We start from the raw sequence: 15,982 nt of genomic DNA, 5'->3' as shown, positions 1-15,982 counted from the left end.
CTCATCACATAAGGGAAGACTTTTTACTTTGATGTCTGCCAAACTTGGCTGCAACACAGTGACAGCAGCCAGCTGAAGACAGCACATGGCCACCTGAGACTACGCAACCCAGCCTGCGAAAAAAAAAATTGAAGAGCAGGCTTTAAAAAAAAAGGTAAAGAGCAGGCCTACTGCCGTCAGTCAAGTCGCCACATCTTCCCTTCAGCTTGACAAGCTCATTCACCTTCCTCTACCATGACTGGTAAAGCTGTTCTTAAGCAGCCTGACCTACTGCTAGGTAAAGTTCCATTATCAATCCAGCATTTTCTAGGTACTGACAGAACTTGCATTTGGCTGCCTGAAAGTGAGACAGAAATCCACTGGGGCAAGGTCCAAGAATACAGAGTTTGTTAGAAGAATCCCACTGCCAGTTTCATTGCACACACCTGTGGGAGCAAAAGCAAGCAGTGGTAGATGAGACATAAGGTAGGGGAACCAGCTGTATTAGTTTCAGCAGCTGGCAGAATTGTGATGCTCAGGAATCCCTTGGTGATCACTTTATGAATAACCTGCTCCAGTGCCAATGTAACATACAGGCACTTATTTAAGAGTAGTTCTTCCTGCTTTTAAAGTAAAAGGCACCACAAGAGCCAAACAAAACCCCCCAAAACACGCATATTTCTTTTTCCCCCTGCATTTTTTGTTCGTCTTGGGCTTGTTCTCCTCCCCCAGGTCCAGTTCCTTGTAAACAATGCCCAGATGAGCGTATGACCTCCACCAGACTTCCTTCAAAGCTTCAGAAATTATAAAGTCATTTTTATAGCTACTATGAAACATGCACTTAGCAAGCTGGAAATCTGCCTCCATTAACTTTTTATGACACTAATGTTGTTTTGAGAAACTTAGACTGTAGTTTCTAAAGTGGTTTTAGTTGACACCAGAGCTGATCCTGCCCTTTGTTTCTGATCCACTGTTCCTTCTGTTCGTCCATATTCCTGCACTTTCCCATGTTTTGTACTGGCACGTGCCTCTGTGACTGCACAGAGAAGCAGAATAGCTGTTGACTGAGAGCAGTTCCCTCTTTTGGGTTTTCTTCATGGATGTTAATGGTCCAAACAGCCAGAGCACGGCAGCAGTGATAGGGAGGCAGGATTATTTGTACCAGTGCATACTGTAAAGAGTGGAAATACTTGCAAAACAGTGTTTGTTCAAACTGAAGTGCAGACACAAGCAGAAATACCAGCAATGTGCAAACTGTGCAAAGCCCACAGTTGTTTGGGTGCTGGAGGCAAGGCAGGAGTACACCAGCACCACTGCGTTAGTAAAAGCCAAAACAGTTTTCAGGAAATTTCTCTTGTAGCCAGCCCAGCATTATTTTATAAGCTACCACTCTGACAGTGGCAATGCATTCAAAAGAGGATGATGGATGAAGTGTGGACCGGAGGATGTGGCTGGGTGGAGTGGGAGACTGTAGATACAGCGCAGGCATCACAGCACCAGCGGCAGCACCGGCTGCTGTAAACTGCACCCAAGTTTCCAAGTACCTATGTTGAGCCATGCACAAAGGACTATCAAATTATATCAGGATGCAAACTCGCAACGAATAACTGGTATGGCATCTTCACCCTAGCCCTTTCCAATAATGTCTGCAGAACTGGTACTTGTGTCTGGGTGCAGTTTTAACCTCATTATGCAAAAAAAAAAAAAAAGGATCATTCATAGAAGCAGCAGACGCTATTCCAGTGCCTGATGCCAGGCAAGCAAGACCTAGGTGGAACAACTAAAATCACTGCCCAACAGGTAGTGAAAGCACACAGGTGAGCTTGCATTTACTAGAAGGCAAAGACATCCAAGCTCTGCTACCCTGGCAGTCAAAAAGCAGGAGTGGGGCAAGAAGATACTGATGAAAGGTGTTTGGTTTAGCTGCGGGAGGCCCAGCAGGACTCTGGTGAGAGCAAACTCTATGCTAACTTGGCACAAAGCTTTATGAACAAACACAGTCCTGAAGGGGGTGGTGGGGTGTGTGTGCGCACAGTAATATGTCTAATGTAGTTCCTATCAACTTACACTTTGGGAGAGGGTGATATTTAACAACAGACAGTCATCCCTTCCTTCCCTCCTACATTGCATATCCTGTTGCATCTCATTTTGTAACAGACTTAAAACTTGGACCAGATTTTGAGTTGCTGGTGGATATGTAGAAACGCAGTACTTTATCAATAGGGTATAGGTATTCATTAGACGATTTATGTCTTAAGATCTACAGAAAATCTCAACAGGCACAAATAGCTTTAAAAATTTACCCTGGTGTCACTCTATGTAATCTTATAACATCCTGCATAGCAAGAAGCATGTTCTAATTGTATTAAATTACTATCTAGAAGATTTACAAGAGAAAAAAGAGCAATTGACAAAAGTAAGAAATGGAACACTTTGTGTTACAGTAAAAGTAAGAAGCATCTCTGAAGCAAGCACCTAACACCTTAAAGAACGGCCCCGACTAACAATAACAAAAAATATACCTCTAAAGAGATGAAATAAATATAAAAGACTCCCTTTTCAAATGGTGGTTTGTATGAAAACATATCGTATTGCAGAAGGTGTGAGGCTGGAATGTTCCAGGAATCAGGGATGCAGGAACCACCTACTCTAAAAGGCACATAATCCACCTATGCAATAGCTTGCTCATTTTCAGGATCAAGTGTCAGCATAACACAGAAATATTATTTCCCTAATCAATTAGAACAGCAAAACTGTATTAAAAAAAAAAAGCCCCAAACTTTGCATTTTTACAGCCTCATATCACATTGAATCCATTTTGAAAACAGAATACTGCTCTCATGTCTTCAGTTCTATGTGGGCAAATTTTACAGTCACTTCAATTTTTAAGAACGCAACACATTTAAATAGAAAGAGAAACGTGTCTTTACCAGAAACGTCCTCAATTGCAGGGAACTGCGGCCACAACATACAACTGCTGTATCAGAACATTTCTTGGATGCCCTTGGTTACAGCTGTTTGGATACAACAGCTGGGTGGGCAGTTTGGGAAGAACAACAGGAATCATCAAACAGACTTAAAAGTAGGCAGACCCAGACAGTCCTGAGGAAAATAAGTACACAATAGCTAAAGCAAGGCATGATTAGGGTGGACTGTCTGGCTTTAGGAATCTGAAAGGATTTATTTTCACAGTAAGCCGTGGGTAGACTGGTTCAGCAATATTTTTTGTTCAAAGTTCATACCAAGGTTTTAAGTTTCAAAAAAGAAACTTTTTTAAACAACTCTATTTAGCATTAACCCAGTCTGCTTTGATCTGCATGTCATCATTACTTTGAAGGAGCTAAAACATGCTAAAGACACCCAGAAAATAACGTCTAGAAATTGTATAACTCGTACAGAAGTTATTCCCAGGAAATACATGATTTTGGGGTTTAGGATTTCTTCCCTTGTACTCATGAGTAGATGCTAAAATTGAGAACCTCTGTATATTTACAAAATAAAGAAGGACGTGGGTATTAGTAACTCCTCATGGCTACCCTGATACCACAACCTACAAAACTGAAGTTAATTCAGCATACTTCTAAGGCTTGTGACTAATTTAGGATAAACTTGACTCATTCTCTTCTTAGACATGAATAGCTAAAACAGAAGCATCAAGAGAAAAAACAACAACAAAATTAACTTATCTTAAAGACTGATTTTAAAACTCTGCTTCTCCATACTGATTCCTCACTCATATATTTAATAGGAATACATGCAGAAAAAAAATCAACGGGATTTCTGAATGAAGCTCAGTGAGACTGAACTTAAAGGGTATTTCTATGAAATCAAGACTAAATCAATAGGCACTTCACACTGCCTTTACAATAAAATTATATGACTGTTTTATTCACGTTTGCTTATTTTACATTACAATCATATCCAGGGTGACAGACTAAAAACTCCAAACTATCTCTTTTCAGTTAAACATTACAACAAAGTATTTTAGACAGGCAGCATGTTCCAGTATAACTCCCAATTCCAGACAAATGAATTTAACTTTCTATTCCTTTATTAAGGATAAACAGCAGGCAACTTGCTTATGAGAAAGTCTGGATTTACGAATCTGAAAAAAAAAAAACCCAAACCCCAACCTCAACAAACAAATAAAAACAGAACAAGCCTGTATTCCAACTAGAGTTGTACATTTATTTCATTGCCTGAAAGGATGCACAAGAAATCAGGCTACTTCTGCACAGCAGGAAACACTTTTGAAGTCATATTACAGAAAAAAACCTAACCCCCAAGGTTATTTAAAAATACAAAATTCTGGAAATAAGATACCTTATTCAGGACTTGGCTATTTCATTAGAGACACATAAGATAATTCAAAGCACTAAAATCACTTCAAAACTTTGGTTATGCAGAAGTCAGGTTAAAAAAGCTCAGTGTTTGAGCTGTATAGTAGAATTTACATAAGATAATCATATTGTTCTCTTCTACAAAGCTCCACAGCCCTCTGGGCCACACACTTCAGCTGGGCCAGAACCAGTTGTATGCAGAGGAGGGAGAAAATGGTTGGTTGTGCAACCGTATCATCTGATATGCAGCAAGCACCTATTTACGTCGGAAGGAACCTCTGGAGGCCAGCTGCTTCAACCCTCTACCAAGGGCAATCTTCAAAGCTTCAAAGGCTGCTCAAGGCCATTGTCAATTAAGTTCAGAGTATTTCCAAGGATGAAGATCCTACAGCCTCTCTGGGCAACTTGTCCTGGCATTTGACCACCCTCATGGCGTTAATATTCTCCTAATGTCTAATTGAAATATCCCTTGCTGGAACTTTTTCCGTTGCCTCTGGCCCTGTCACCCAGCTCCTCCAAGAAGAGTCTGGTTCTGTCTTCTCTGTACCCTCCCATTAATCGAAAACAAGACCCTCCCCATAGTCTTCTCTGAACACTGAGGACACCCAACTCTTCCAGCTTCTCTTTTTACATTATGTGCTCCTGCCCCCTTATTATTTGGCAGTCTTCCCCTAGACCTGCTCCAGTATGTTAGCACCTCTCCTATACTGGGCAGAACAAAACTAGACACTGTTTCAGATTCAGTCACAAAATGCCAAGCTCACAGAAATACTCAATTCTCTCAGCTACTGACTTCATTCTTGCTAAGTAAAGGCACATTGCTGACTCACGTTCAACTTGGTGTCCACCAGGACAGTGATGTCATTTGCTGCAACGTCACTTGCTAGCCATTGGTTCCCAGCCTGTACTACTGTGTAGGCTTATTCTTTTTCAATTTTCAGACTCTTTGTTGAATACCATGAGGCTCTTGGCAGCCTATTTCAGCCTGTTGAGGTCCCTCAGAAGACCAGCCCTGCCCTCCAGCACATCAACAAGCTTGCTGATGGTGCATTCCATCACCTCATCCAAGTAATTAATGAAGATTATAAATGCAAAACTGCACTATTTCATCTTACTGAATACTAATTATCATGTCGTGAAAAGGATAAAGGACTTCCAAGTAGTTTAATTTTAACTAATTAACAGGTTGGTAAACGGGACATTACAAAGAACTTGTATTTCAATACACAAGCCACTATATAAAGCCTTTTCAGTATTTTTTTTTTTTTTAAATGGGCAGTTTGCGCTTGGTGACTCACTGAAATAGCTCCAATGAAAGATTTCTCTCCAACACATCCTTCTAAATATGGAGAACTAAATACATAAAGCATCTGTGTCAGTGACTCTCAAGAAGTCAAAGAAAAGGGCCTAAATTAAAAGTCATTGTACATTTGTACTGCAGTAAGCCACAGAGCTGTTAGTAACATCTCACTACTGCAGGCTGGATACCTCCATATACAAGCTTTCAGAAAACACAAGTAATGGAGTTCTTTCATAAAGAACAAATGCTTTATCTTAGAATTGTATGTAACTCACAATGCTGCATAGGCCTAGATCATGTGATGTTACAGTTTTGTAGTAGAACTATTTCTACAGACTAAATGTGTCGAATCATTGCTGAAGAACTGCATGTTCTCCTATCATTAACTCTGCTATACAGCTGTGTCTCACGATCTTGAGCTTTAAAATATCAAAATCCTCACCTTATGGGTACAGAGATAACTTCAACTATTTAGCAAATGTGGATGAAACCGCATCAGTCTAACTTCTTTAAAATGTTAAAAACATAACCTGCAGTATTAGCACAGCTGAAACTTAGGCCTTCATAGTTTAGTAGATACATACTTTTGTAGCTTCTTCGAGACACTGATGAAATTCAACATCTTGACAGACCCAATGAGAAATTTTCTGGGCTCTACTCTGTCAGGACATTTCTACATGTCTAACTGTAGTTTTTCAACATAATAGAGAGTTAACTGGAGATTGATACATTTGGTTCTCTCCCAGCTGCCTACCTGGATTAAAAAAAAAAAAAAATCCTAAAAAAGTAACAATTCTGCAAGTAAATTTACACAGGCAAGGTAATCACAGAATCACAGGGGTTGGAAGAAGAAAATTTATGAGGAAAATTCTATTGCAAAAGCCATTTACAGGTTGCTACTGCTGTAAATTAGTCCTGGTGTGCATCCAGCTTTGCATATATTATTTTTATATCTTACACACACAGTAGCTAATAAAAATACAATGAAAAATACACATCTGCATACCACAGCACTACAGTAACAATCAAACCCTTAGCACAGAGAAGAGTTCATTAGTAAATTACAACAGCCCTGAAATTCCTATTCTTAAGTCTATGATAAGTTTTAATACAACCAGTATTTAATATGATAGTGCAAAAACAGACACATGATCTTATAGTTTTTCAGCTATTTCTCCAAAGGCTGGTTCATAACAGGAAATATTTCTATTATTATTATCAGTGCTTCATTTGTGCATCCTAAAAAATACAGTCTTGCTTTTTAATACAATAAGATTTTGAGTTTCTACACAACAGCTCTGATAGAAATATATCTTTTTTAACTTTGCCTTCAAAATTCCTATTAGAAATTCATTTGAAATAAAAGTGGGGGGGGAGTACTGTTACCCCGATTAACATCTGTGAAAGCTCCTTGAAGAGGAAATCTTAAGTGGACTGAAAACACAGCTCAAACTAATAAATATAACAAATACAATTTTCTCCACTAAGTTATTTCATTTGTAGTAATTTACAATCAGGACCAAAACCAGCTGCACGGAAACAGGACGTGATGTTCCTACAGTCACTTAAAGTACCTGCTGTAAGAATGAGCAGAGCCTGTTTTAAAGCAGAATTATATTTATAAACTAGAAAAATCTAATTCTTTTCTATGCTAAATTCCAAGAAGAGTGATCATCAAGTGAAGCACTTGGGGCAGAGAATCACTTTCCAACTTATGTTTACGTTTAACTGCATTTAAATACAGAGTATATAAAACAGGCAAGAAATACGTCATTAGCATACACATAACTAGCATTATACATGTTAACTTTGAGTGTATTTTCCCAGAAATAGCTTTGAAACCTCCAAAGCTGTATCTTTTCTCAAGTCATCTTTCATTAAAAGAAAAAAAAAAAAAAAAAAAAAAGAGGGGGGAATCACCAACACTCCTATAGCACATTTTTCAAAAGTCAGTATTTTAACTGCGTAAGACAATTAACACAGAATTGAACTGCATAAGAATATTCACAATTAGCCACAATTATCCTTTTACTACTTTTCAAATGAGTTATCTCACAGGTTACCCTTGGCTGGCATCACATACTGGAGTTTAAGTCAAACCAAAATTATGTTTTCTTCTCTATAACCTTTAATTCTATGCAAGTTACAGTTAAATCTTAATTCAGGCTGGTATTCACACAAAAACTTGCCCAGTTGACTTGATTTTCTCTTAGTTCAGCGTACTTCTTGCTAGTGCTTTGCTTCACAGCCTGTATAACACTATGTGCCTCTCTATGTTTTCATCTGCCAAGAACCATTTAGAATTGCTACTTGAACAGAAGTGCCAATCATTGACAGTAGTCAAAAAAAAATACCACCAAACACCCAACACCACAGCATGTCTAAAAAGGTGTCACCCACCCAATTAACTTCATGAGACAGAGGCACCAGGTAAATATAACACAGCATACCACCAGCCACTGTCACAGCAAGTAATGCTGAAGGCAATCCTGACTCCATAAAAATGTTCTGCATGAGCAGATCAAAGCTACAAGCCATTCATGCTGTCAATAGAAGAAACAAATGTTTGTTTCAAGAGGTACAAAACAATGAAACACAAACCAATAATCAGGAATATAAGGAAGAAAGGACAGAAAGAAGAAAAATAAGAACAAATATTAATAAGCTAGAGCACCATATAAATAAATACAGAAGAAACACCAATACAACACTAAGAACAACTACTACAAGATATGGCAGAGACATTGTATAGAAGAGAAATAACACAAACCTCAACAGTAATATCCATCACGGTTCAAGGATACAAACAAACCTCTTATCGATAAGTTATACTTCTGCTAACTTGCAGGAATGGAAAAGGATTAAAATACACCAGGTTTAAAGATACCACACGAAGAAGAAAAAAATCTGTCTCCATGAGATGTATTTTAGTACCTTAAGTTAATCCATAATTTGAAAACAAGCAATGGACCTTTTCTTTAATAAGCATTTATTATCTTTGTATCTCTGATAATGACTCCTGGAAAAAAACCCCACACTTAAGAACTTACTCCACATTACAGAAAAATGGCCCAAAATTATAAACATTTCTTAAAGTTATATGTAGGAGGTATACAAGTTGCGATTTACTTTCTTGCTTAATAGAGAGAATACCCTACAACCAATTGGTCTCTTCGATAGCAAAACAACTCTCTTTTCGTTTCCAAAGCCTACTGTCCAGTTACTAGAAGTCAAGGTTCTTAAACTGACTTGTTTTGTAATACAGTCTTGCAGATGGTCCAGAAATCAATCATTCTTGATCTTTTCCTCTAAACCGTGCTTTATTTCAGAATGATAAAGTGAGACGGGGTTATGCCTATGCCTTACAGGCTGGCAACTGTAAATATAAACGGAATAGTTCAGATGACTCTTAAACTTAAGGACTCGCTCAAAATACCACTGTGACTTGGAAATGCCTAGATTCTATTTTTGACCACAGCCTTTATTACAAAGCAAGGACTAAGTGGTTCACAGCAGTTTAAAAATACTCCTTTAAAATGAATATACACCATTTGGCTACCACATGACAGTCCTTATTCCATGGAACTTGTTGACTGTCATATTTCCAAAAGTTTGTCTTATTTACTTGTATGATTCTGGGGTGCTATTTCCACAATAAAAGCATATGTCAAAATTGAAATTTACAATTCCAATTGAAATTGTTGTTATTTTTATTGAAGAGAAAAGGAAAACGTAAATGCAGAAGAGATACAGAGAAGCAGCAGACAATAACTAAGCTTCCACTTCCCAGGATGTTATATAGCATGGCAGGCTACACCACAGAAGTTAGAATCATAGAATCGTTGACTGGAAAAGACCTTTAGGATCATCAAGTCCAACCATTAACCTAACACTGCCAAGTCCACCACTAAACCATGTCTCTAAGCACCATATCCACACCTCTTTTAAATACCTCCAAGGATGGGGACTCAACCACTTCCCTGGGCAACCTGTTCCAGCGCTTCACAACCCTTTCAGTGAAGAAATTTTTCCTAATATCCAATCTAAACCTCCCCTGGTGCAACTTGAGGCTGTTTCTTCTTGTCCTATCACCTGTTACCTGGGAAAAGAGACCAACCCCCACCTCACTAGAACCTCCTTTCAGGTAGCTGTAGAGAGCGATAAGGTCTCCCCTCAGCCTCCTTTTCTCCACACTAAACCACCCCAGCTCCCTCAGCCGCTCCTCATAAGACTTGTGCTCCAGACCCCTCACCCGCTTCGTTGCCCTTCTCTGGACTCGCTCCAGCACCTCAGCGCCTTCCTTGTAGTGAGGGGCCCAAAACTGGACACAGTATTAGAGGTGGGGCCTCACCAGTCCCAAGTACAGGGGGGGACAATCACTTCCCTAGTCCTGCTGGCCACACTATTTCTGATACAAGCCAGGATGCGACTGGCCTTCTTGACCACCCGGCTTCAAGCTCAGGGGGCTGGATACCCAGGAGAACAACTGGTAATACTATTAAAGACTGAGGCAAAGAAGGCATTAAGTACCTCAGCCTTTTCCTCATCCTTTGTCACTATGTTTCCCCCCCGCACCCAATAAAGGATCAAGATCCTCCTTTTGTTATTAATGTATTTATAGAAACAATTTTTATTGTCTTTTATGGCACTAGCCAGATTAAGTTCTAGCTGGGCTTTGGCCCTTCTAGTTTTCTCCCTGCATAACCTCACGACATCACTGCAGTCCTCCTGAGCTGCCTGCCCCTTCTTCCAAAGGTCAAAAACTCTCTCCCCGCCCCCCCCCCCCCCCACCCCCCCCCACTTTCCAGCCAAAGCCCTCTGTTCAGGCAGGCCAGTCGTCTTCCCTGCCAGCTCATCTTTCAGCACATGGCGACAGCCTGCTCCTGTGCCTTTAGGATTTCCTTCTTGAAGAATGTCCAGCCTTCCTGGACTCTCTGCCCTTCAGGACTGCTTCTCAAGGGTCTCTGTCAAACAGTCTCCTAAGGCAGGCCAAAGTCTGCCCTCCAGAAGTCCAATGTAGCAGTTCTGCTGACCCCCTTCCTTACTTCTCCGAGAACTGAAAATTCTACCATTCTGTAATTACTATGCCCAAGATGGCATCCAACCATCATATCACTCATGAGACCTCGTCTGTCCACAAACAACAGGTCCAGCAGGGCGCCTTCCCTAGTTGGCTCGCTCAGCAGCTGTGTCAGGAAGTTATCTTCCACACACTCCAGGAACTTCCTAGACTGTTTCCTCTCTGCTCTATTGTATTTCCAGCAGACATCTGGTAAGTTTAAGTCCCCTATAAGAACAAGGGCTAGTGATCGTGAGACTTCTCCCAGCTGCTTATAGAATATTTCATCTGCCTATTCATCCTGGTTGGTGGGAGTCTGTTACAGACCACCCATGATATCTGTCCTGTTGGCCTTCCCCCTGATTCTTATCCATAAACTATCCCAGTGTCATCATCATTAAGCTCTAGAAAACCAAAACACTCCCTAACGTACAGGGCTACGCCACCGCCTCTCCTTCCTTGCCTATCCCTTCTTAAGAGTTTATAGCCATCCATCACAGCACTCCAGCTGTGCAAGTCATTCCTTCATGTTTCTCTGATGGCAACTATATCATAGTTTTCCTGCTGCACAATGGCTTCCAGCTCCTCCTGTTCGTTGCCCATGCTGCATGCATTGGTGTAGATGTACTTCAGTTAGACTATTGATCCCGACACCTTTTGGGGGTGGGAGAAGCCCTAATTCCTACGTGACCACCCTCAGGCACTTCTGTGGTTTCTAAAACATCAATAACCCTTGCTGCCACATGGATCTCCACCCCTCACCTCCACTGAGATGGCAGACCAAAGGACCTCACTAGCACACTGTCCCTCCAACATTGGCATGACACCCCCAGGCTTGTCTCTAGTGAGTCTGGTTTTATCCGTTTCCCCCTTCAAATGTAGTTTAAGCTCCTTCAATGAGCCCTGCTAACTCCTGTGCAGTGATTGTTTTCCCCCTTTGAGACAGGTGTACCCCATCTGTTGCCAGCAGGCCTGATGTCATGTAAACTGACCCATGATCAAAACCCCCAAAATTCTGCCAGTGACACCAAGTTCAGAGCCAGGTATTTATTGATCTGTTGGGTCCTCCTGTTTCTTCCCTCATCATTCCCTGCACCTGAAAGGATAGAGGAAAAAGGAGAACACTACTTGTGCTCCCAAGCTCCTACCCAGTCATCCCAAGGCCCTGAAGTCTCTCTTGATTGCCCTTGGACTTCTTGTTACAACTTCCTCACTGCTTACCTGAAAAATGAATAATGGATAATAATCTGAGGGCCGTACCAGCATAGGAAGCTTTCTCTTCACATCTCTAACTCAGGCCTCAGGGAGGCACTTCCCTAAGAAGTGGGTCCAATCTGCATATTGGGCCTTCTATTCCCTTTCAGAAGGGAGTCTCCTATGACAATGACCTGTCTTTTTCTCTTTATGGGAGCAGTTTTGACACAGGGCGTAGGCCAACTTAACCTCAGTGACACCTCCAAGCTAGATGAACCATTGTCCTCTTTATTGTTCTGTTCCACCTGCAGAGCCTCATACCCATTATGCAAGGGCACCTGGGAAGGTGGGGCAGTCATGGAGAGACGCACCTGCTGCACTGGGCAGGAACCTCTCACCATTGTCCCATAACCCTTAAGTCACTGTATTCAGCAGTGAGAGTCACTGAGAGAGAGTTCCTCAGAGAGGGGACATGGAATCCTCCACATCATGCACCCTTTAAGTTCTTCAGGTACATCAAGATGGTAAGCACAAACCACTGGGACACTCCCTTAAGTAGGGGAAATCCCCAAATGACTTAATAAAGCATTCTCCAACATAGAAGCCTGCACCTAAGAACTATTTTATATGTAATTAATAATATGCTGCCTCAGTTGTCATGATGTAATATTTAAACTACACTAACTTATTGTCAAAGAATAACGTTACTGTGTACAAACATTGATTCCTAGGTGCAAGTTTAGGCACCAATATAAGAGTTACTTTTAGAGAATTCATTTTGGCCCCTCGACTTCCTTGCCAATACAGAACTGAACAAGAACAGTTACAAGAGCAACTCTACAGACAACACTGTCACACATATGTGTGACTTCAATAACGCTCCATGGAAAAGTATGTGGTGTGTATTTTGGGAGGAGGAAGGGAAAGCAGTAGAAGTCTTTTCTGATGATGGTGTTGAAAACACAGCTTTCTCTGTCATTTTGAACATTTCAGAATTTCCATGGGGCTGTTCTTCAAGCAAAACAGATCTCTCTGCTACGTATCATTATCAATTATGCAAATACAGTAATGCGATTAGGCATGTGACTGGTTCGGCACACATATTTGTAACCTCCAGCTTCTCAATTTTCTTTCTTACTGGCATGAGTCACCTTAGCAAAGGCAACAAAACTTCAACAGTGACAACTGCAAAGAGCAACTTCAAGTTTTCAGATTCCAAGGTGAAGTTAATTAACTAGTCTGGTAATGGTAACTACATGACATCTAAACAGCAAAGCTAAAACAAAACCACCCAAACAATAATAACAAAAAACCACCAAAATCACACATACACAAAAACAGCAACAACAAAAAAATCCAAAAAACCATCTACCCCACTGAAAAAAAAAAACCAAACCCCAAACCAAAAATCAACACAAACCCTGCTAGGCAAACTAGTTAACAATTAATAAACAAAGCTCTATTACTGAAACCAAAAGCAATGTAATGCTAATCAATCACAGCAGAGGTGTCACAGACCAATGTGTGAGAAACTGCTCAGGACAGATTAAATCAGCCATAGTATTAACAAGGTCTTATATAGCGAACAAAGACATTTTCTAAAGCCTTTTTTTATAGTTGTTCCATTGAACAAAAGCTCATGTGTAAACTTACACACAATATACAACTATGTCTATGAAACCCCATGTTCTTTCAATAAGCCTAATCATGTACTTACTTAGTCCTACCTAGATGTGTATGACATAAGTAAAAATTGGAGGGACTGCATAAAACTTACTTGCTAGATTTTCTTCTTTTGGCTACCGATATTATTATAATAGTTGCACTGCTGTTCTTTTTTTTTAATAATTAATTTTCATTCATAATATTCCACTGATACATATATATATATGAAGACAGGGCATCACCAACATTGTTTAGCTTTCTAGTAGATTTCTAGTAATATTTTTATTTAGGAATAATATATTGTATTGTTAAAATATTTTATTCTTTTGATTAAAACCAAACTAAAAATTGTTAAAGAAGGAATTGCTTGAGTATAGGACCACAGAAAGTCTTGTAATTAAAGTTTCTAGAAGCCTCTTCTGTAGTTTGGTCTCTTATTTGTAAGGACAGCCATTTACTTGTTCCTTGTCCAGGAGAAGAAAAAAACTTCAAAAAAGTTGCTATAAATTCCACCACTTCTGTGCAGACACCTCAACTACGTAAGCCACATGTTCTTAGAACTTGAAATAGGCTGTTGCTTTCCATATGACTGAAGTCTTCCCCCCCCTCCCCCAAGGAAGAACAGTATTTTTCCCCTGCACCCAAGAGAGATTAAAGAGAAATTAATCCACCATGCTTCGTATTTAAAAATCAAAGAGATGCAAGTAAGGATAAAACACTCATATGTGTAAAGAAGACACAGTCTCTTCTCACTGCTAACCTCTACAGCTAATAATTCTCTCAAAAGTGGTCTCTCTCTGTAGGGAATGCACTTAAATCACAGTACACCTACTGATGTTATGTCTACAACTAGAACTCCATTTCTGGAGCTAGTAAGCAAAGAAATGCACTCAAAGAAAGCACAATCAACGATGGTTAGTAATGATGGAGTGGTCCACGCAAACAATTTAAGCTGCAGTACGAGCACCTTACTCTACAGAACAAGTCTTTGTGAATCCACTACATACAATTTCCTCTACATACTATTTGAACTGTAAATAAAAGGCTGAGCAGTCATGAATTATCAAGGTGGTTCTTCATTTTTAGAAGTCAGCCAGTTTCCAGTATGTGTTTAGACATGCCCGGGATACTGATATTGCTACTTACATAAAACTGTAACAGTATCAAGAATAAAATTTTTCTCTGAGGAAAAAAGTACATAAATTAAAACTCGAGAACGTGAGCGTTGAATTTCATTCAAGAGACTGTTTAGGACGGCGTTCCCCAGCTTGGTTATGCTCCACAGCTCACCCAGCAGCACACGCTCCTGCTCCAGCCACTCGCACTTCTCCCCTTTTGCCTTCCAGGCAGGATTTTCTAGGCGAGCTCAATGGCGGGGTCCGGCTGAAGCCAGGCCCATCGGGCACCTCCAAACTTTCCGACGGTCCCGGCCGAGACAGCCCGGCCGCCCCGAGCCCCCACCCGGCCGGTTCCCCTCGGCCACCGCGGGGCCTGGCGAGAGCCTGCGCCCGAGGCGGCCTCTCTTACCCCCCATAAACAACCCAGCCCGGCGCCCCGACGCCTCTCGGCATTACGCTTCCCCACAGTCCCCTGCCCACCGGGGCCCGTCCCCACACCGGCAGCGCCGCCGCGCCCGGGGAACGGCCAGCCCCGGTAACCGGCGGCTTGTTTACCTCCGCACGCCAGTGCTGCCCTCCGCTCCGCTCCCCTCGCCTGCCGACGGTGCTCCCGGAGCCGCCTCCCGGCCCGCCCCAGCCGCGATGCGACGGGCTGCCGACGCCCAGATGTGCAAAGTCTCCCGGCTGCGCCCGCGGCCGGAGTCGCCTCGTCCCGCCTCGCCCTCCCCGCAGCCCCGCGGACCCCGCCCCAGCCTCCCCAGGCAGCGCCGGGATGGCCGCCAGCACCGCGGGGCACTCACCAGCTCCTCACAGGGGCTCTCCCCGGCCCTTCCCGGCGCCTCCGCGCCCGCCGCCCAGCGCCTCCATATGCTCAGCGGCCGCTCCTCTCTCCTCTGCTCCGCTCCCGGATACGACGCCCTCTGGAGTGCCCGCTCCGGCGGGGCTCCGGCCGGCGGGCAGCCGGGGCCGTCACTCGGCGGCTGAAGCAGTGGGGAGTGCCCGCCCGTCAGCCAGGCTCCCTCCGTGCAGGCTGGGCGTTGCGGCTGCTGCTGTCTCGCAGTCCCTTTGTTCGGCGGCCGTGGTGGCTTCTGAGGGCGCTGACAGCTGCCGGCAGCGCTCCCCGGGCCCGGGCGGCCGCTTCGCCTCAGCGCCTCCCTGCCCGCCAGCAGCGCCTCATGCTGCCGGCCTGGCCCGCAGCCTGGTCTCGCTCCCTCTTTCTCCGCCCCCGGTCAACAACCGGCGGCGGCGGCAGCAGAAGTTCAGGCCGCCGACCCGGAAACTCATCAGCAGCCGAGGCCCGCGGCACTACGACGGGAAGCGGATCCGC

At 42.5% G+C, this 15,982-nt stretch overlaps 1 protein-coding gene across 5 annotated transcripts in view; it reads right to left on the bottom strand.

The window, feature by feature from the left end:
• The window catches only part of ANKIB1 (ankyrin repeat and IBR domain containing 1), a 97,889-nt gene extending 81,912 nt beyond the window's left edge, over positions 1-15,977 (bottom strand). For 4 of the 5 annotated variants that reach the window (XM_063324821.1, XM_063324825.1, XM_063324826.1 and 1 more), the window contains exon 1: positions 15,456-15,977. The gene's annotated coding sequence lies outside the window, so the exon portion shown is untranslated. Of the gene's footprint in view, positions 1-15,210; positions 15,349-15,455 lie in introns of those variants that run through there. The other variant, XM_063324822.1, reaches the window with a different exon arrangement.
• Between the last annotated feature and the right edge of the window lie 5 nt (positions 15,978-15,982).

This window comes from Chroicocephalus ridibundus, chromosome 2, assembly GCF_963924245.1.
Source record: "Chroicocephalus ridibundus chromosome 2, bChrRid1.1, whole genome shotgun sequence".
NCBI lineage: Eukaryota > Metazoa > Chordata > Aves > Charadriiformes > Laridae > Chroicocephalus > Chroicocephalus ridibundus.
The sequence above is the reverse complement of the archived record's forward strand: the minus strand, read 5'-3'. Positions and strand labels throughout refer to the sequence as shown.